The sequence below is a fragment of the Rhinoderma darwinii genome, chromosome 11 (genome assembly GCF_050947455.1).
Source record: "Rhinoderma darwinii isolate aRhiDar2 chromosome 11, aRhiDar2.hap1, whole genome shotgun sequence".
In the NCBI taxonomy this organism is placed as follows: domain Eukaryota; kingdom Metazoa; phylum Chordata; class Amphibia; order Anura; family Rhinodermatidae; genus Rhinoderma; species Rhinoderma darwinii.
In genome coordinates, this window is record NC_134697.1 from 26,169,533 (window position 1) to 26,191,243 (window position 21,711).

Genomic DNA, 21,711 nt, shown 5'->3' on the forward strand with positions numbered 1-21,711 from the left:
CAAGAAGATCAGCTCCAGTCACCTCTATGCAGCTTATCAGAGAGTCTATGGATTGTTAACCCATACATCATGAAGCCGAGGGCTAAAAGGAGTGTGAGGAAAATGAAAAACGAATGTAATACAGCAATTCTGGCGGGATGTATTCATTTATACACATGTTCCCTCTGCTGCCATCTTCAATGAGAAGACTAGTAACCCTTTTATGACAAAGGCCTTCAATGCCTGAATGTCCCATATGATGACATTTTGATGTGAATTTATTTCATACAGACAATATTTTTCTTTTTTTGCGGTATAGATGGGGTGTAAAAATGAGATCAACACAAAACCAATATCTTAATTTTTTACATAAGAAAATAAAAATAAAATGGCCAGAAATAGGGAAAAATGCAAGCGTACTTTTTTTTCCTCCCCTTTTGTATTAATTGTGAGAAGTTTAACCCCCTCACATCACCAATCCTGCTATCTACATAGCTGCAGTTTATAACTCATGCTGCTGCGACGTGAATTGACGTGACCTGGTTTAATGGCTGATCGAGCTGCATAGCTCAGACTTTAAAAATATTGGGCTGAAACAGTGTCAGATATTCCTGAAGGGATAAGGACCTGAAATGATCAGCTCCCCGTCACAAAACATGCCAAGCACAGTACCCAAAGTGAGCGCTATGTTCTGCAATGAGACCTAAAGGCAGGAAGTTTACTTCCTGCATTTGGCCGTTGCCATGGAAACCTATGACAGCGCCATGGCGTCATGAGCTTCCAACAGTATTAATAGTGGCGAGGAGAATGCTGGGAGGACATGAGCTGTGTCCTCCCAGCACTCCCCTGTATGCAGATCACTGCTAATCGTGATCTAATGACTAGCAGGCCCCAAATTACCATTACCTGTGATCTCCATACAGAAGAATGCTGGGAGGACAAAGATCATGTTATCCCAACTTCCTCCAGACAAAGGAGATAAAGAAAAAACACCCTTGTAAAATATTCTTTGACATTGAGGCATATTAAAGCGTTCATGTGACAAAATAGATTATATCAAATACACAAATTACTAGTCTTTTTCGCCCTGCCTTCAATAAAAATGTCTGGCACACCTAAGTGGGTGCAAACCACCCGTGTACACACAGCACCTAAAGGCAGGAGGAACGGGATGGAAAGAAAAAAAAAAAAATGGTGACTTTGCTTCGTGGACATTATAGTGATGTCGGTGGGGCGGAGCGCACATATTTGGCTTTGTTGTATACAGGAGGCAGCAGGAATTTTATGACATGAATTTGTACGATTTAACAAATTGTAATAAATGACAAGAGGAAATTTTCATTAATCCCCTACATAAAACTTAGAAAAATATATTGCTTCTGTCTTGTTACTACGTTAAAGCCCCATCTGTGCCACAAAAATAAAAAGATTATAATTACCAAGATCTCTCTGCTCCCTATGGGACCGCTGCAGCCTGTAACGTCATCCCAGGAGGCCGGGCTGCAGGATGTCGGAGATGCAGCTTTAGCCATTAGCTGCAGGGCACCGTCAAAAAGGGGTCATCATTTTATACAATCCCAGTAGCTTAAAAACAGCACCACTCCTGTCTACAGTTTGTGTGTGGTATTACAGGTCAGCTTCATTAATGTTCAAAGGAACTGACCTGCAATACCAGACACAATGTTCGTGTTTCAGTGTGTTTTACTAGTGTATGTAAACCTACTACACTGTGTGTTAGCTCAAAAAATGGCAACACACAGTGTAGGAGGTTAGACCGTTCAATCCCCTCGTTTCTCCCGCCACTAGCTGAGAGCTCACTAGAGCGAGGGATTTTTTCCCAATTTTGCAGCATAAAGCAATGTGGTTGCTTTACCACATGCAATGCTGCAATTTTGGGAATTGCGCCATCTAGTGACCAGTGCTGGGAAATATTATAAATTGAATCCAATTTATAATATTTCCTGACTCGTGAAAAAAAAAAAAAAAAAAAAATTAGAACAATGTTTAATCACCTATACACTAATTGTTTTTTAAAAAAAAAACATGTTTTGCTGGCAACACATTCCCTTTAAGAGAAAGCAGCCATGATCGTGTAGAGCACATAGTGAGTGAAAGAATTAACAACCCCTAGTATTTTACCCAACCCTAGTATGTCCATTTTACTCGCAGGGAATTTTATTTTAATACCCTTGTAGTTCTTTTTTTTTAAAACATATTTTTATTGATTTTCTGAAAATTTTTCACATAACATGATATGCAATAAACTGTTACAGGAATATAGTCACCTATTGTTGATGGTATGAAAAACACATTCCTACAATGACACTAAGCTCATAGTTGTTTACATCATTATGTGACAGTTATTGAAGGTCATTACAGAAATTTCCATAACATTTGGTGAACAGCGTTAACAATGAATATCCCTGAGAAACAATGCATACAAAACTTATTTAATATACGTATAAACATGAATAACCTAAACTGGAGCCACATGAAGCTACATTCCTAACCGAGTTGGCCTAGATATCATTTCAAAGTTATAGATATTATGTTCTACGTGTTCTCAACACTCCTAAGGTGCCCTTAAGATCCTCTATCAGGTACCAAGGTGATCCCGTGAATGGATCGATCATTTTGCATATCTCCTCCCCCGAGAAATGCTCTGTTATGAATAGTTTCCATTTCCCAAAAAATCTCCCCCCTTGTGCATCTTTGTGTTTTAGAACATCCATTCTATCTAAATAGAATAGGCTTTTCATCCCCTGTACAACCTCACTTGATTGCGGGATATCTGGTACCAACCATTTCTGGAGTATGCATCGTTTTGCCACCATCAATGCCGCATGTGTAATGGGGGGCAAGTGGGTTACTTCTGTGTCATCTGACCCTCCATCATGCTGGACATGTAAAAGAACTTCCATTGGCCCCAGGAGCCCCTTAAATTTGCTTATTTGTTGCACTAAAGATGTCATTTCTTTCCAAAATGGCTGTATTTTGGTGCATGCCCAAAACCCATGGTACATGTCTGTGCGAGGTGATCCACACCTCGGGCATGAAGTCTTTCTATCTGGTTTAGTTATGGAAGGGGGCAAGGTGAACGCATATATGGCATGATGGAGGATTTTTAAGTGGGTTTCTCTCCATTTCTCGCTTGTTATATGTTTTCTGAGATCCACCAACCCCATTTCCACATGTTTGGCAATATTAGGCAAGCCAAATAGCTTTTCCCATTTCATAAATGCCTGAGCTGGTGTCACCTTTAATAGCACTGGCTTTAGGGTGTTATACAGTTGCGATATGGACCTGTGGTGTGTGCTTAGGAACCATGAGTCAAACAGGTTGGGGTGGGTCTCGTCGGATATGTCCGCCAGTTTTGCTTTGCATGAAGATAATATTTGATAATATTGTAGATGTTGGGGATGGTCAAAATTGTACTTTGTCTGTATTTCCTGCAGGGTCAGCCATCTCCCTTCCTGTTCCTGGAACATGTCACCCAGAGTCGCTATCCCTCTCTCTCTCCATCTCTGGAGTAGCTGACTATGCCTTCCCGCCCACAAATCTGGATGTCTCCATATAGGCATGTGTTTTGAAATGCGATATGGAAGACCATAATGCTTACGCAATACTTTCCATGTGATAATGGTATCCCGTAGTAGGGCCGATCTCTTAATGTTAGTGGGCAGGGACGCAAATGCTGTATGCACTAAAGCCATAAGATCCCATGGTTTTGCTAGCTGCCTTTCTAGGTTGATGTTGGAATGGCATCCGGTGCCATGTTGCCAATCCAGCAAGTGTCTGCTCAAGCATGCCAGGTTGTATCCCCGTATGTTAGGGAAGTTAATGCCCCCCTCTTCTTTTCTTAACATAAGTTTTGCCAGTGCTATTCTCGGTTTTCTTCCCCCCCATATGAATTTAGTGAAGGACGAATTTAGTGTATTGATATCCCCGTGTTTGATTAGTAATGGAATGGTTTGTAAGGGGTATAGTAGTTTTGCAAATCCCGACATTTTGACCAAGGCACACCTTCCCAGGAGTGAAAGGGGCAGTCCGTGCCACCTCAGAAGATCCGCCTGTATGTCCCGTATCAAAGGGGGATAATTTAGATCATATAGGGAGCTAGGTGCTCGCCCCACCTTGATGCCCAAATACGTGATCTGTGACCGCACTATCTCCACATCTAGAGCATCCAATAGTCGACCATGACTACCCTCCTTCGGTCCCAAATCTAGCAGTTGGCACTTTGAATAATTAATTTTATATCCTGAATATTCCCCAAAGTCACTTAGCGTCTGAAATACCCGTGGAACGTCCCGTGAGGGGTTTGCTAGGAATAAAAGTATGTCATCTGCGAACAGTGTTTCCTTAACCTCCATTTCCCCCACCGAGATGCCTCTGAATACCTCTGAAGATTTCAAATGTCTTGCCAGTGGCTCCAATGCCAGATTAAACAGCAATGGAGACAGCGGGCAGCCTTGTCTTGTGCCTTTATATAAGCGAAACGGCTGAGATAGAAACCCTGTGGTGCAGATCCTAGCATTAGGGGACTTATAAATGTGTCGCAGTAGGTTTCGAAAAGCCCCGGTAATCCCTACTCTGTCCAAAACCGCATCCAGCCACTTCCATCTAACGTTGTCGAATGCTTTTTCAGCATCCAGCAAAAGCAGTGCTGGGTGTTCCCCCTGTCCTGGACTGTGCTGCACCCTGTCTAGCACCGCCAATACCGTTCTAATATTGGTGACCGCCGATCTCCCCTTAATGAACCCCACCTGCTCAGGAGCTATGAGGTGCGGCATTATATCCGCTAATCTATTTGCTATGATTTTAGAGAGAAGTTTCGCATCGACGTTTATCAGGGATATGGGTCGGTAAGACCCTGGTAGCAGGGGATCTTTTCCTGGTTTCAACAGAAGTTTGATATAGGACGTGTTTGCCGATGGTGGCAGACCTTCACTACCCAGGGCATTGTTAAAGAGCGAAACCAGGGTTTCGGTCACCTGTTCTCTCATCGCTTTGTAAAATTCTCCTGAGAAGCCATCTGGGCCTGGGGCTTTGGAGTTTTTCAGGTTTCTGATAGCCCTATCTACCTCCTCCCTAGTAACCTGCGCATTCAGTATTTGCAGTTGATCCTCTGAGATGACAGGAAGAGTGGTGCTGTCCAGGAGTGTAGCCTCTAACGGTGAGACTGATTCATCGGAATACAGCTCCTCGTAGAATCTGGCCAGAATGGAATTTATATGTGAAGGATCTCCCGTGATTTGTCCCGTGTGATCCCTAAGTTTGGCTATGTGTTGTGCCGGGCGTTGTCCCCTAGCTACATTTGCTAGCAATCTTCCCGCCTTATTTCCAAATCTGTGTATTGTTGCCTCAAACTCGTAATTGCGGGTTATTTCTTTCTGAGAAGTCCACTCATCAAAGTTGTGTTTGGCCTGTACCCAGGTTTGTCTATTGCCCTCCGTTGGTTGGGAGAGATATGTTGTGTATGCTGACCTCAACGCACTGCTTGCTGCTTTAAATTGTCTTGCTATTTCCCTTTTTTTGCTTACAGAGTAAGCGAGAATCCTACCCCTCAATACTGCCTTCGCTGTGTCCCAAAAGAGGGAGGTATTATCCCTGTGCCCGTCATTCTCGGATGCGTATTCCAACCACCATCCCTGCAACTGTCTTTTGAATGTATCATCTAGCGCTAGATGAGCCGGAAAGCGCCAAATAAAATCTGTCCCTCTCGGGTACACCTCTTGAAGGGATATCATTATAGGTGCGTGATCCGATGTCACCAAGTCCCCCACAGTAGAAACTCCTATTCGTTGCCTCAAGGGTGCCGATATGAAAATGTAATCTATCCTTGACCATGACTGCTGAGAATGCGAATAGTGTGTGAATTCCCTTGCGTCCGGGTTGCCCTCCCGCCATGCGTCTATTAGATGAGTGCTCTCTAATAAAGGTCCCAATACCCTATCGTGCTTTCTGGGGGTCCCTGCAAAGATGGATCCCGACTCTTGAATTTTGTGTGACCTCCTATCCTCTCTGTGGTCTAAGACAGAATTGAAATCACCCCCTACCAATTTATGTGGGATATCATCTGTTAGCAACGCCCTTTCCAATTCATTATAAAATTTAACGTTATCATCATTGGGTCCGTAGATGTTGTATATGCTTAGGACCCCACACGGAGTGTCAAGAACGACATGGAGCAAGCGACCTGCCGAGTCGGAATTTGTGCGTAGTACCTTGTGTATCATATTTCTATTGATCAAAATGAGTACACCTGCTTTACGACCACAAGCTGAAGAGCCGTAAACTGCACCCACCCACATTTTTTTCATGCGGTGGAAGTCGCTCTCCTCCAAATGGGTCTCCTGTAGGAGAGCGATGTCAGTGTGTAATTTTTTTAGGTGACGAAGAACCATCATCCGTTTATTGGGGGAACGGAGCCCCTTAACATTCCATGAGGTCACTTGCATATTCTAAATTTCTCTATAAGGATCAAATTTGAGTTATTTTGTATATCTATTTCCGGGCATGTGCGCCCCGTTCCTATGGTGGCTGCTCGGAGGTTCCTGCTCCACGTTGCTCCTAAACCCATAACATTTTCATGTGCAAACAGTAAAAAAACAGTATTATAACCAGTATCAACATAATACCCGACCAGCAAAGTCCACACTCTCTCTTGTGTGTCTCGCGTCATATTGGTATGCCTGACTTCACTTTTTTCTGGGTGAAGGCCCTTCCCCCTCCCCCCCCCTCCTTATTTTTGTGATTTTAATGACCCTCGGGTGTTTCTGGACCATTCCTTTTGCCAGGGTGTCATTAATGTACAATATCCTACCCTTTAGATACAATTATAATGCCTTATATGTCTAGCCTTCGTACCCCACAGTAAAACCACATTTGTGCGTGACATGAGACATGTATACACCCTCCATATTGCAAGTTATACTCATCAGTCCGGTAGCGCCTCCATCATCCTATCAATGCGGGATCCTTGCAAGGATTTGGAGGACTCTGTGCGTTGTTGCTTGGGTGATGGAACCCGGGCAATGGAGGACCAGGAACTGTCCCGTGCTAATGCTGAGTCCATCAAGGTCTTTTTCTTTGTCGTTGAGCTCTGCCGGGTGTTCGCTATTGTTGCGTCGGAGTTCTCATGTCTCACCATCTTGTCCACGAAGAGCGTCGCCTCCTCCGGCGTATGAAAAACCTTGACTGAACCGTCTGGTCTTGTAACCCTCAATGTTGCCGGGTATTGCAGCTGGAATTTAACTTTGCTCTTGTATAAAGTAGTGCATACTCCTCCAAATGATCTCCGTCTCCGCGTGACATCTGCAGAGTAGTCGGCAAATAAAATTATTTTAGCTCCTCGAAGCTGTAATGGTGTATTTCGATTCCTAAAGGTTCGCAAGAGTTCCTCTTTGTCATTGTAGTCTAGGTATCGCATAATCACTTGACGTGGCCTGTTGTGCGGTTCTCCTGTGTTGGCCTTTACTGCACCCGGTGGGCCGACCCGATGCGCTCTCTCCACTCTGCAAGACCTGTTCAGGCCTAGGGCTTCTGGAAGCTCCATTTCGCATATCCCCTGTAAGTGCTGGGGTTTAATGTGCTCAGGCAGGCCGACAATTCTGAGGTTGTTCCTCCTGGAGCGGTTTTCCAAGTCCTCCAGGCGGTCTCTGAGCCTGGAGTTGTCTTGCAATAGGCCTTGGATGTGTGTGTGTGCCCCCGCTGATTCATCCTCCATAAGGCCGACTCGTTGCTCCAGTTCATCCAGCCGTGTACCATGTGACGTAACCTCATTTTGCAGTTTCTGCAATGTCGTTGTTACCGTAGCCACCAGCGAATCTTTGATGTCGGGAGCTAGATGTGTGGCAACTTCTATCGCCAATCTCCTATAATCCAGTTTTGCCACCTCCGGCTGTGATATTTGCTCTACAGGGGGCTCTGGACTCTGTGGCCTGCTGCCCGGCGGAGAGACATGCTGCAACGTCGCCATCTTGGATATCTCCTCTCCCTGCCTCGTGTGTCCGGACGGACGGGTGTTCTCGCGGCTGCCGCTCCTGAGGAGGTACCGCTCCATGCACTATCTGTGCCCTCTCACCGTGCCTCCAGCTAACTGCCGAGGTAGGTTTATTTTGCGGGTGTGTGTGGCGGCGGAGGTTCAGGGGATCGGGTCTCGGGAGCTCACCTCACGCCGTCCTCACATCCCAGCGCCGGAACCGGAAGTCTACCCTTGTAGTTCTGTCCATGCACTTAGACCAAACCAACTTCCTTTTAATTTAGGTTTAAAAAAAGGAATGTTTGGAAATGGAAAAAATATGAATGAAATGTTTTGGGTTTTTTTGAAAAAAAAATAAATAAAAAAAAGTCTCTGAAGGTTTCTGTTTCAACCATCTAAACACACAAACCCTTCCCTGCAAAACGTAAATCTACATTTGTAAACCTAGTTGTAAATCCCATGAAAGTAAAAAAAGTCTACATTTTCTAAGCATCATGTGACATAGAGGACAAATATACTGGCATTTTAGCAGTTGAACAACCACGTCGTTTACTCTGATTAAAGATAGTGACGCATTATTTTGAAGACTGAAAATAGAGGAAAAGCACTTTGCACACTATTTCAGTTTGTGGTAAATGATAGAGAATTTTGAACAGATGTCATTTGGGCATAATTTTTTTAGTCTGCAAAAATGGCACAAATTTTATCAGACGTACATCAAGGATATACAGTTATTTGGTATCCTAGGGGGATGTGCTCTCATAGTAAGAATATTGAATAACGATTAATACTTCCATGTCGATCTGGACGTAATCCAGAATAGAGAAAAAAGTGGCACACGCTTAATTATTAACACTCTGTAACGGGCACCACTGACAGACCAACGTGGCTCTGGAGCAGTGAAACACAAGCGGACGGCGACAAGTCCTTCCAAGATCATGTTCATTTCTTAGAATTCCTAGACTGGCGACTGACATCTCTGCAGTTGTCACCTGGTGATCACATGTGCGGGAAATGCAATCCTGATCTTAACTTCTAAAAGTCATTCAAAGTGTAATTTATCATCAGTGTCTTAGAGAAGTAAAATCAAAGTGTTGCAGTCTATTGGACGGCCGAGTATAAGCCTCGCAGCCTCCACAAGCAGGATAAAGAATTTCCTCTATGACGCTGCATGAGAAGATTAATGTGTCGGTCATCTATGCTTTGTAGCTGCTCCTAATCAGAGATGTCCATAAAACACAACATATCAACGCACAGGCTCCTTCACATGATTAGGTAACGTCTGCAGTCCCATCCCCCAATATGTCAATGTAAGGCGTAGATTCTTTGATCCTACCACATAAAATGCATTTACACACTTCATCAGCCCAACGCAAGATATAGAACATGGTAAATCTATGCTGCTAAATAATTAGGTGCTACAAACATGTGCAGCCTCACCAACATAATAAGTGTTCATAAACTGAAGGGGCATAGTTATAAAATACATGGGTAACATACTGTATGATTCAGTGTTTTCTATTCAATAATGCACTATAAAGCCAAAATATGTAGACACCCGACCATCACACATAGAAGATAATTTGACATCCCATTCCAAAACCATGTATATTAATATGGAGTTGGCCCCCCTTCGCAGCTATAACAACTTCCACAAGATTTTGGGAGGGGGTGTCAGAAATTGTTTACATTTAGCCAAAAGAGCATTTGTGAGGTTGGATGAGAAGGTTTGGCTCTCAATCGGCTAATTTATCCCAAAGGTTTTGGATGGGGTTGAGGTCAGGGCTCTGTGCAGCCACACTAGTTCCTCCACACCAAACTCCCCCCAAACAACCATGTCTTTATGGACCTTGTGCACTGGGCGCAGTCATGCTGAAACAGAAAAGAGCCGAACCCCAAACTGTTCCCACTAAGTTGGAAGCTCTAATTGTCCAAAACTTATTTGTATGCTGTAGAATGAACATTACACGGGTCGCTGTTCTCATGGCTGATCTGTGTTGAGGCGGCTATGCCAGATCCATTGCACAAAGGAGCCAATTGATTTTAACGGGTTCCGCCATGGCGTCCATCGTCTTACAAGACAAAATGCTGCGCTATTTTATTTGACATTTACTGGGTCTGCGACAAAGGCTTTTAATGGATAAGTTGTAGCAGATGTGATCGAAGCTTTATCAGAGAGACAGACTTCAGCATACAACATCATTAAAGGGAAAGAATAATTTAGTCACCAAACCGCCCTAGTCCCTGTTCACATCAAATATACACTGTACATTTGTGCCAAGAATACTCCTGACATATTGCATGGTTTAAGTTTTTTCGTTTTTGTTTTTTTAAATGGGACCCTTTGGGTTACAAATAACACCGGGCAGAATTCAGAGGCATCTGTGTAATATACACGTCGAGAGCCTTTCTTTTCATATACATTAAATGAAGGCCATAAAAAGGGATATGAATTGAGCCTTAGCTGCCATTGGTCTGATACACGGTCGCTAGTATAGTTACATACACGCAAACAAACTTTGAAAGATCACATTTTATAATATTTGGCATCAGATACACCTGACTTCACTTCCTCTCATAATACGAGAATGTGCAGAAGTATAATTCCACCAGAAACTGAAGGACGTCCAAGGGAGAAATTTGTGATCACGTTGCAATTTAGAAGCATGCAAAATACATTCCACAGACAGCAATAGAAGTGTGAAGGGACGATGTGCTCGGTGGAATTCAGTTACCATGTTACAAAGCAATATAAACCCACGCTCCTACTGACCAGAGGGGCTCAAAACATCCACTCTTTAACCCTTAAAGCAGATGTCAACTAACACGACTGACCTCGGCTTCCAAGAATAGTCTTGTAAACAGCAACTCTACAGAATAGAGGCAAAAAGGAGGGACTGAAAGAAATAAACGCTGATCCTCAAGTGCGGCTCGTCACAACCGCACACAAAAGGACGGTTTACGGTTAATAGTCTGAACTTGGAGACCAAGAGCAACAAAGGCGCCGCTAGAAAATGCAATTTATTATCGGCATCACGCACACGGAAATGGAGCACAGGGTCCCTACGGCTCTGTATTACGAGCTCCATGTGCGGCATTGTATTTGTAATACAGCATGTAATTGAACACATCACAATTTTATTTTTTTCTTGAAGGCGTTGGGGAGCAAAGTATGAACCCAAAACAACCTATAAGCGACGTATTGCACATCCGTACATGAGGCCTTAGGGTAGGTTCCCACAGGCCAGATAAGCTGTGAAGTTTCCACAACGGATTAACGTACAGAAAATCTGCAGAGTTTGCAGTAGCAGAAAAGTGGATGAGATTTCAACAAATCTCCCCCCACGCTGCAGCTAAAATCTGCACATAATTTGTGCAGAAATTCTGCTTTGGTGCGGCTTTATAATCTGCAGCATGTCAATTTACGCTGCGGATTCTATGTGGAGATGCTGCTTTTTTTCCCCCATAGACTTGTTTGGGAAGCATAAAATCCGTATTATTTTAAAAAAAACAAAAAAAAACAAATACACAATCTGAGTTTTGACAGCGATTCTGCAGTGAACATCTAAGTAAATCCGCTGCTGCAAATAAAAGTTTACTACAATGAACGCTTCACACTCTGCTTTACAATAAATCCGCAGGTAAAACTGCAGTGGACACTCTGCAATGACTCCGCAGCTACATTGGGTTTCCACAGCCTTGTACAGCAAAAACACTATTTGCTGCAGATTTATGGGACTGATTTAGCTGTGGAGTAGGAGATTCCGCTGCAAATTTTCCTTTGTGGAAAATCTGCAGCGTACCCGGTCTGTGGGAACATACACTTAGGCCGGGATCCCTCGTAGCGCAACTAAATTCTGTGCAGGAATTCCGCAGCATTTATAGCAGCAAAGTGAATGAGGTTTAGGAGAAATCATGCCCATAATGCGGGAAAAAAATAATGCAGCGTAAAAGTTAAATTGGCTTGCGGAGCGGAATTGAACTCTGCAGCATGTCAATTTGTGTTGCTTTCCGGTTGCGAATTTTCCCCACTGAATTCAATGGAGATGCAAAACCCGCAAGAGAAAGCCAAAGTGTTGCGACTTTTGCAGCATAATCTCAGCAAAAAAATCACAACTCCGGAAAGAAAAATTAAGTCATACTTAACCAGAACCCTCTCCTTCCTGCAGTCCCGATGTTTCATCCCATGTGACCGCTGCAGACAATCACAGGCTGCAGCGGTCACATGGCCAACAACATCATTGTAGTTCAGGGGGTCTGCAAGCTACACTGTTTCCGTAACTACCATTCAGTTCTATGGGACTAATGAAAACCATAATGCGTAATTCATGGTCGGGACTCACGCTTCAGAGGTGGGACCCGGATCTGACATTTAAGGCATATCCTGTGGACACGTCAAAATGTCTGATGGGAAAACCCCTTTAAATATATGCAAAATCTGCAATGTGTGAACAAAGCTATAGAGGCACAAGCGGCAAATTTTATAAAATTGTTTTTTCAATTGAAATCCAGTTCCATTTATCTGAATGGGGTGAATTCTGCATGTGTATGGACTGCTGCAAATTCCATTTAGGTAAATGGAATGGTGTGAATCCACCCTTTGAGCGATATTTCCCTCCAACAAGCCTGACCTCTTGTTAGACTGGTAATGGATATCATAAGAAACCTTTGCACATCTGTAAGTCTCTTTATGGCTTCAAGCCCTGGATTATGACTCTTTATCGTCACATTAACAGAGTAATATACTTGTTTCCTATATGTAGATTAAAAAAACCAGGTCAGAGTGGTCATTGTAGTGTCACTTAAAGAGGCTCTGTCACCACATTATAAGTGGCCTATCTTGTACATATGATCGGCGCTATAATGTAGATCACAGCAGTGTTTTTTATTTAGAAAAATGATCAGTTTTGACGGAGTTATGACCTATATTAGCTTTATTCTAATGAGTTTTTCAATGGACAACCGGGCGTGTTTTACTTTTTGACCAAGTAGCCGTTGTGGGGAGAACTCATGAAAAAAGGAGGAATCGAAAATTATCTAATATACTTTGTGTAACTTATTATACAATGCAGAAACTGATAGGTCCACACATAGCAGACTTTCTGCAGCGTTACATGTGAATTTCACCCTATGGGAAGATGAAACGAATATTGATGGCTTATCTTTAGTATAGGCCATCTGTATAGGATTGGTGGGGATCTGACTGACCACAGTGCCATACATAGTTGTGGCCGTGCCTGGTATTGCAGCACAGTCCCACTTGAATGAGGCCAATCTGCTGTACTAAACGCAGCCACTAAACTTAGGGCTTATTTACACGAACGTGATATACGTCCGTGCAACGCGCGTGATTTTCACGCGTGTCGTACGGACCTATGTTAGTCTCTGGGGCCGTGCAGACAGTCCGTGCTTTTTGTGCAACGTGAGTCCGTTGCGTAAAACTCACGACATGTCCTATATTTCTGCGTTGTTCGCGCATCATGCACCCATTGAAGTCAATGGGTGCGTGAAAATCATGCATGCCACAGCTTGATTCGCGCAACAACTGTCAAACTATGAATGTAAACAGAAAAGCATCACGTGCTTTTCTGTTTACAAATACCCAAATGGAGTGTCATAGATTGCGGCTGCGCGAAAATCACACAGCCGCGCATCATACGGGGCTGACATACGGAGCTGTTAAGTGCCTTTTGCTCACGCAAAAAGCCACGTTTTTTGCGTGCGCAAAACGCACACGCTAGTGTAAATCCCCCCCTAAATGTACAGCAGCGTGTCTGGGTAAACAAAGGAGACGCAGCGCTCGCTTGATTGCAAGAACCCCTTCATTCAGCAGATCGGCAGGGGATGCCGGGAAAAGAACCCCTGCCGATCAGATATTGATGGCCTATCCTTAGGCGGGATTCACACGACCGGGTCGGGTCCGAGCCCGAGTGCCGGCCGGTAAAATCGGCCATTCTGCCCGGCCGGTTTGCATAAAGTTATGCATCCGTGCCGGGCCGGGCAGATCCGGACAGTGACATCAGCGGCAGCTCCTGAAGGGGAATCCCCATGTGTTCGGGGATTCCGCTTCAGGAGTTTCCCCTGATGTCACTGCCCAGATATGGACAGAGACATCAAGCGCTCTGTCCAGGAGCGGAATCCCCGAACACACGGGGATTCCGCTCCTTCAAGGAGCTAAAGTGCGGCTAGCACATAGCAGAGCGGGGAGATACCTCCCCGCTCTGCTATAGTGGCGTCGCTACAGTAGTAGCAGCAGCAGCTGCTGCTACTAGCGGCGCCATCTAAGGTGTCGCCGAGCCAGGGTGCTTTTAACAAGCAGGGGAAGGGAGCCAGCGCAGCGCTCCCTCCACCTGCTGTACACCCCGGCCCTGCAACACAGTGTGCAGCGATGCCATTCGTCAGAATGGCATCAACTCCTCCTCCTCACATGCACTCTGCGCTGTGAGGAGGAGGAGATAGAGCGCAAGCGCCGGGAAACCCGGCCATCACTCGGAACACATTCCGGTGATGGCCGTGTAATACCCGGCCCCATAGACTTCTATGGGAGCCGGGCGGCCGGGTGCCCGGGCAAAGATAGAGCATGTCCTATTTTTTGACGGCCGGATTTTCCGGCCGTCAAAAAATCGGTCGTGTGAATAGCCCCATTAGGGGTCTATCATTCCTAATGCAGCCGAGTGCCGGCCGATTTATGAACGGCCGGCACCCGGACGGGAAACCCTGCCGTGTGAATGAGGCCTTAGGCTACATGCCCACATTGCGCTGCGGAAAATACGCAGCAAAACCGCAATAAATTCACAGAGAGAAAATAAATAAAATAGCACCTGAAATGGCGGTTTTTGGTGTTTTTCTGTGCGCTTTTTAAGCTTTGCTGCGTAAATCGCACCATTTTTCATGCTGCGGGTTTTGTTGCGTATTTCTGTAGAAATATAGGGATATATTATTCGCAAGTGGAATAGCAAGACAAAAATCGACATGAAGTGGTTACAAAAAATACGCACCGCGGGTCAATTTACATCCTGAAAAATCCATAGCCTGGACATGATTACCTGGAATCCCATGGTCTACACTGGTACAGAATTACGCTGCGGTTTTGCCGCACACAAATACGAGCGTAAAAAAAAAAAAGTTATACGCATTCTCGGGCATTGACCGTAAAAGGTTTATTCACACGGTGCAGTTCTGCAACATTTTTTGCCACGGGGCCGAAACTCTTAAACGAAAAAACACATGCGTTTTATTGCTACGGTTTCAGCCGCTCTGCAAAAAAAAACAAAAAAAAAAAAAACTCTAAAGCCTCATGTACACGACCGTGTTCGGACCATTATATATACGGACTGCAGGCCGTCCGCAATTCCCGGACCGAACACCATTCTTAACTACGATGCTAGGAGAACAGCTACATGAATGACGCTCGGTATCCTGTCCCTGCCTCCCCTGCGGGAATACGGTTCCGTACTGAAACATGTTTTCAGCACAGAACAGTATTCCCGCGGGGAGACAGTGACTCACAGCGCAATACATAACTATGACGCTAGAAGCACGGCTACATGAACAGTGTTTGGTCGACATGCAGTCCGTATAGAACGGACCGAACACGGTCGTGTGCATGGGGCCTTAGAATAAGACATCAATATTATGGTCTCAGAAAACCCCTCTAACTTGTGTTATACAAACTTGTACGCTATTTGGCTCAGGTTTTCCTACGTCAGTATGAATGAGCCACCATGATGATGTCGTTGCCTGAAGTTCACTTGTGACATAGGCTCAAATGAAGGACGCTGCGGAATTTCTTCCTTTTTATGATTTTATTTAGGAGGTTCATGTTAATGTAACTGCTAATCAGTCATTTCCTGGTTATTCCGGTTTGTAGTGAAACTGGATGACAATCAATGCAGCTCTCAAATCTAGTTATATACAGATAAATCCATCCTCATCTAATCCACCTGGCAGATTTCCCATTTAGGAGTCTAGGAAAAGTGGTCATAATTTGCGGTCACCTAGGTTCCCCAGAAGCTGCTTAAAGGGAATCTATCACCATGTTTTACCCCACAAACCATAGTAATGGTAGAATTGGTAAAAAGACACGTAATCCAGATATAAAAAGGTCTACATTGCAACTCACCGGTATTCCACCGCAATAATGTGTGCAAGCAATTTATGCTAATTTAGCACAATCCCTCTGCCACTCTTCTCTGCCCCGATTCTTGAACATTCACATATTTGTCCTGTGCGCCCACCCCACACGCCGCTCAGCTCGTCACAGCTACAGAGGATAAGGGATCGGGTAAACCAAGTTACACATGGAGTGCTCCTAAACTTGGCGAGATCATTGAAGACTCCTAGGTGCCGCAGCGCACTGACCAATTGCAGGATTACATCAGGGGCTCGCCAAACTCTTTGCGCCTATATAGTAAATATGTTAGTCAGGGATTATTAGACTTGATGACAAATTCTATTTAATTGAGAAACGGCTGAAATTGGGAAAAATTCCCTATAATGGGGAAGCGTCACACTAATAGTCATAAACAACCACCTACTAAAGGTTTATTCAGACAACGCAGTAATCAGCTGCCACTTCTCCGCACTGTAAAGATGTGTCACTTATAATAATGTATGCACCAGGATGAGATCACAGCAGAATGTAAATATTTCACTGCAGAAAAAGTCACAAGACAGTCACAACATAAACACATCAAACAGGCAGAAACTTTAGTAGCGCAACAGGGTGTATCCAATGGTAGCAAAAATAGGAAAGCAAACTAGTTATTATATATCACAAATAGTCAAAAGCAACGGTCAAAACTCTGCCGGATGACACCAATATAACCCCAGCAGTTCACAGACCATTATCAGATGCAGAGGTCACAATGGGCAGCGAATTCTCTTATTCACTTGTACAATGGTCAGACTGGGTGAAAACTGCAGAAAACACTGTTGACAAGCTGCCCATCCCCCATGCAAATGAGCCGTCAACACAGGGCACGGTGACAGCAGAGCAGCTCCTAGGTCACAGCGCAGCATTGTTCTCCAGTTTTACACTTGGCTGGACGTCTTGCCATACTAAACAATGTTATAACTGGAAGGGACTGTAGTAAATGTAACTTCTGCTTTAGTCCAAGGTGACAGTCCTATCGCTCCACGTTATAGCGTGTAACACTCACTTCACAGTACAAGCTGTTATTTAGCAGGAGTTGCATCATACGATAGATGATAGTTTTAAAGGGGACATCTCATGCCAACAACTAAATAGGAGCATGAAGAACCTCACTAGTCAGGACGTAAACTAGAAAGAACATAAGGGAGGGGGGTGGGTGAGGTGTAGTACCCTCATAAAGAAGACTATAAAATGTCCATGGACACATCATTATGAGTAGCAATAACAGGTCATGTCTGTCTACGGTAATAAGCAGAGAAGTATGAACTCTAGACACTTGCTGGAAATAGTTTCTGGTTGTTATCACTTCTGTTATAGCAATTAAAGGGGTTGTCCTGCATTAGAAAAACACGGCGGCTTTCTTACTCTAGAAACAGCGCCACACCTGTCCGTGGCTCATATGAGATATTGCAGCTCGGCTGCCTTAAAACGGGGTTGGGCTGCAATACCACACACAACCCATGGACAGGTGTGGCACTGTTATTGAAACAAAGCAGCCATATTTTCCTAATACTGACAACCCCTTTAACCTCCATTGAAAGCAGCTATGTGAATATAACACCAATATAAAACCCATTTAAGATCGGAAGGATTTAGGGCTTGTCCACAAGTAACGGAATTGCTGCGTATTGATGCTGACGGAAGATACGGAGCAGTGTACAGTAGCAGCAAAGTGGGTGAGCTTCAACAAATCTCATCCATGCGCTGCGTAAAACTTCAGAACCGAAATTCAACGGTGGTGCGTATATTTGTACTGCAGCATGTCAATTCATGCTGCGGAAAGTGAACTAAATTGCTGCGTTTTTCAGAGGAGATGTCAGCATCGGAAAAAAACGCTGCAAAATCCGCACCAAAAAAAAAAAACTCTTTAGTAAAGCCTCTTTAATAAGATGATAAACATAAGTAAGTCTTCTACAAGGGGTATGATACATGTCCAGATGTAACACATACAGCATTGCTTATGGCAAGACCCGTTATTAATTGGAGCGGTCCCGGGTATAAATTACAGGTAAGCTGGCGTCAACTATAAGGGTACGCGCACACACCAACTCAAAAACGTCTGAAAATACACAGAGCTGTTTTCAAGGGACACAAGCTCCTGATTTCCAGCAGTTTTTGGAGCGTTTTTTCTATAGAGTATGAAAAACTGCTGAAGTAGTGACATGCACTTCTTTTTCGCAGCCGTTTTTTTACATGGACGCTTTTTCGCGGCCGTGCCAGGCTAAGAAAACTTCTGTCTTGAGCTGGGTTACAGGAGACGCTACTCCATGCATGCGTCACAAAGCAGAAACCAAACAGCAAGTGATCCAACACTCAAGTGACATTAGCACCCCAATAAGTTAACGTAAATCACCTATTTAGATGGTTACGGATTAGACTAGTGGTTGTAAAGAGCGATCGCTATAGACCGCGCAGAACCAGAGATCTCCATGGTGCCCGACATCCAGCTGAAAAGGACATTGTGAGCAGAGCCACGGATCAGTCAACTCTAGTCCATGTCCTTCCCACCAGGATGCCTGGAAGAATATACTACCACCCACCATCAAATCCATCTGACAGTAAGGGTATGTTCACACGGCTTATTTTCGTCAGATTTACGGGCCGTAAACGGCTGAAAGATCGGTAGCAGAACGCCTCCAAACATCTGCCCATTGATTTCAATGGGAAAAACTGCGTTCTGTTCCTAAGGGGCGTTTTTTTACACAGCCGTTTTTCATTGACTAGAGAAAAACAGCCGTAAAAAAAAACTCAGCAAAAACACGAGTTGCTAAAAAAAACAAAAAAAAAAAAAAAACGGCTGAAAATGAGCGGTTTTCCCTTGAGAACAGCGCCGTTTTTTCAGACGTTGTTTGCTAAGCGCGTGAACATACCCGAATTGTAATGGTCATCAGTTGTCAGAATAGTTGACAACCAGGTTTTTCGGCATTTTATAGACAGACTCGTTTTGTGCGTTATGACAGGGACACTAGTTTTCCATTGACATTAATGGGACGCAAAGTAAACATAGGCGACCTGAGGAACACACAACGAACTACACATAATAAGAGCATTGCTATAATATCACAAATATAACTGTGCACAAGTACATAGCCCTGTAAGATACAATCAGTATGAGTATATATATATCTATCTGACTGTCTAGTGCGGAAATCTTATTAAGCCGTTTTAGTCTGAACGGTCTCTGGGGGCGACGACCAAAACAGCAACCATAACACCCACATGAGGTGGTCACCCAGCTTAAAGGGGTATTCCCATCACTTGATGATTGGTGGGTGGTCTGACCTCTGGGACCCCCACCGATCCTGAGAATGAAGGGGCGTGTCGATTTGCCTCTGTATCTAGGCAAACTTGGCATTAGATGGGTGACTACCACTGTAGGAGCGGACATGGCAACCATAAGAGTGGTCACCCAGCTTTCCCAGAAACTAAGCAAGGGCTGAATACAAATCGTCAGCAGACAGGAGAGGACAAGTCAAGGACTTCTATTTGCTGGAGTTGTATTTATTACAGATAAGGTCACCTGGCAATAATACCTCAGTATATACCAGGAGGAGTTACCCGCTTACCTGCTTCCTGTCACCGGGACAGGTCCTTGACCGAAGAGCTTACACTCTAATGGCTGACACGCGAGGTACGTCTGCGGGTACCTATAGCAGCCGCTGACCACACAGCCGACAATCCTAGTCTATGGAAGTGACTGATAAAGTGCGGATATCAGTGTCCGATGGTGTATACCGTAGCTAAAGGGCGCTCACCTGGCTTTATCCCGTTGCCGCCTTCCCTCCCCCGTTCATCTCTCCCGGGACCGGACTCCCCCTCGTTTGCGCGTGTCCGGTCCCCCCTGCTCTGTCCCGCTCCGGAGTTCTCCAGTTCGACTCGGTTCGGTTCTTTTCTTCCTGTAATGGCGGCTCCGGAGAGCGAAGAAGCAAAATAAAGCAGACGGGAACTACGTGACGTCACCCTGCACCCGAGGCCGGAGAACCTTAGGATTGGCTGAGCTACGTGGCGCTGGCGGCCAATAAGAAGCCGTGTCTTAAGCGGCTGAAAGGTGACGTCATGACAGCGGCATTAGAGCAAAATAAAAACAATAACAACAAGGTTGTTGGTTCTGTTTGGCCGGGTGTGGGGTGACGGGTGCGAGGAGGCGCAGCTCAACACACTCGGCCAAACAGTCGCATATATTTACCCAAAAATGTAATAAAGAGCAGTCGCTCCTAATATAGAAAAAATCAACATCACATACTGCGTCTTATGTGTTTCTGGGAAATCTGAGGGACTACAAATATGGCTGCCATAACAGATCTTCACCCAGCTTTCCCTGGTGACCTGGATAGTGACACAGCAGTGAAAAGTGGACCACTTGTCTATAGCAACCAATCAGATGTCAGCTCTCATTTTTCAGAGACTCTTTGGAGAATGAACGCTGAAACCTGATTGGTTGCTATGGGTAACTGCTCTTACTTTGCACTGGTTTTGGAAAATCTTTTTCCAAAAAACATCACATGACTGCGGTGAATGGAGCGGAAGTTGCGCAAAGTCTATAGGACTGACATAAACAACCCTAAACGCTGTATTTGGATGTCTCCCTCTGTCCCAAAGACATTGAATTGAGGGTCGGTGATCATACATTTATCACCCATCCTGTGAAGTTCACACGTCACAAATTTTTTTGCAAATTGGAAGTGGTTCTCACCCTCAAAGGGTAAAATTTGCGTTGAAAAATTGCAAACTCAGTCTAAGGCCTGATTCACACGACCGTAATTAAGTCCGGGTGAGGACCATTAAAACAACGGCCGTCAGACGGCCGTTGTTTCAACAGACCATGTAAAGGTCTCACGGATCCCTCGATAGACTCAAGTCTATGGGTATCTGTGAAAACGGAATCCTCACGTGGGCACCTCGGACGTGAAAACCGTCACGTTTTTCACGTCCAAGTTTCCCCACGTTCGTGTGAATGTGGCCTAAGGACGCAGTGGTTTTTTTTCATCAGTTCATACCGAGACATAACTTTTTTAATTTTTCTGTCGAAGTAGCTGTATAAGGGCTTGTTTTTTACATGACAAGTTTTCATTGGCACCATTTTGTGTACATAGAAATTCTTAACTTTTATAACAAATTTGGGGGGGGGTAAACGAAAATCAAAACAGCACTTCTACCATTGTTTTTTTAGTTGTTTTTTGTTGTTTTTTTTTTCATTTTATTCTACGGCTTGTAAGGGTATGTTCGCACACAAACTCAAAAACGTCTGAAAATACGGAGCTGTTTTCAATTGAAATCAGCTCCTGATTTTCAGACGTTTTTTTAAGCCACTCGCTATTTTCTCAGCATTTTTTAACGGCCGTTTTTTAAGCTGTGTTCAATAGAGTCTATGAAAAACGACTCCAAAAATGGCCCAAGAAGTGTCCTGCACTTCTCCCATCGGAACAGAACGCCGTTTTTTCCATTGCAATCAATGGGGAGATGTTTGGAGGCGTTCTGCTTCCGATTTTTTGGCCGTTTTTCAGCATTTACGACCTGGAAAACAGCCGAAAATAGACCGTGTGAACATATGTAAGGGTGCGTCCCTGCTTACCCCTCTGGAGGACAGCGCAGG

At 44.4% G+C, this 21,711-nt stretch overlaps 1 protein-coding gene across 2 annotated transcripts in view; it reads right to left on the bottom strand.

The window, feature by feature from the left end:
• ZRANB1 (zinc finger RANBP2-type containing 1) overlaps positions 1-20,100 on the bottom strand; it is a 71,158-nt gene extending 51,058 nt beyond the window's left edge. The window contains exon 1 of one of the 2 annotated variants that reach the window (XM_075843185.1): positions 19,874-20,100. The gene's annotated coding sequence lies outside the window, so the exon portion shown is untranslated. Of the gene's footprint in view, positions 1-19,684; positions 19,841-19,873 lie in introns of those variants that run through there. The other variant, XM_075843186.1, reaches the window with a different exon arrangement.
• Positions 20,101-21,711: the final 1,611 nt, after the last annotated feature.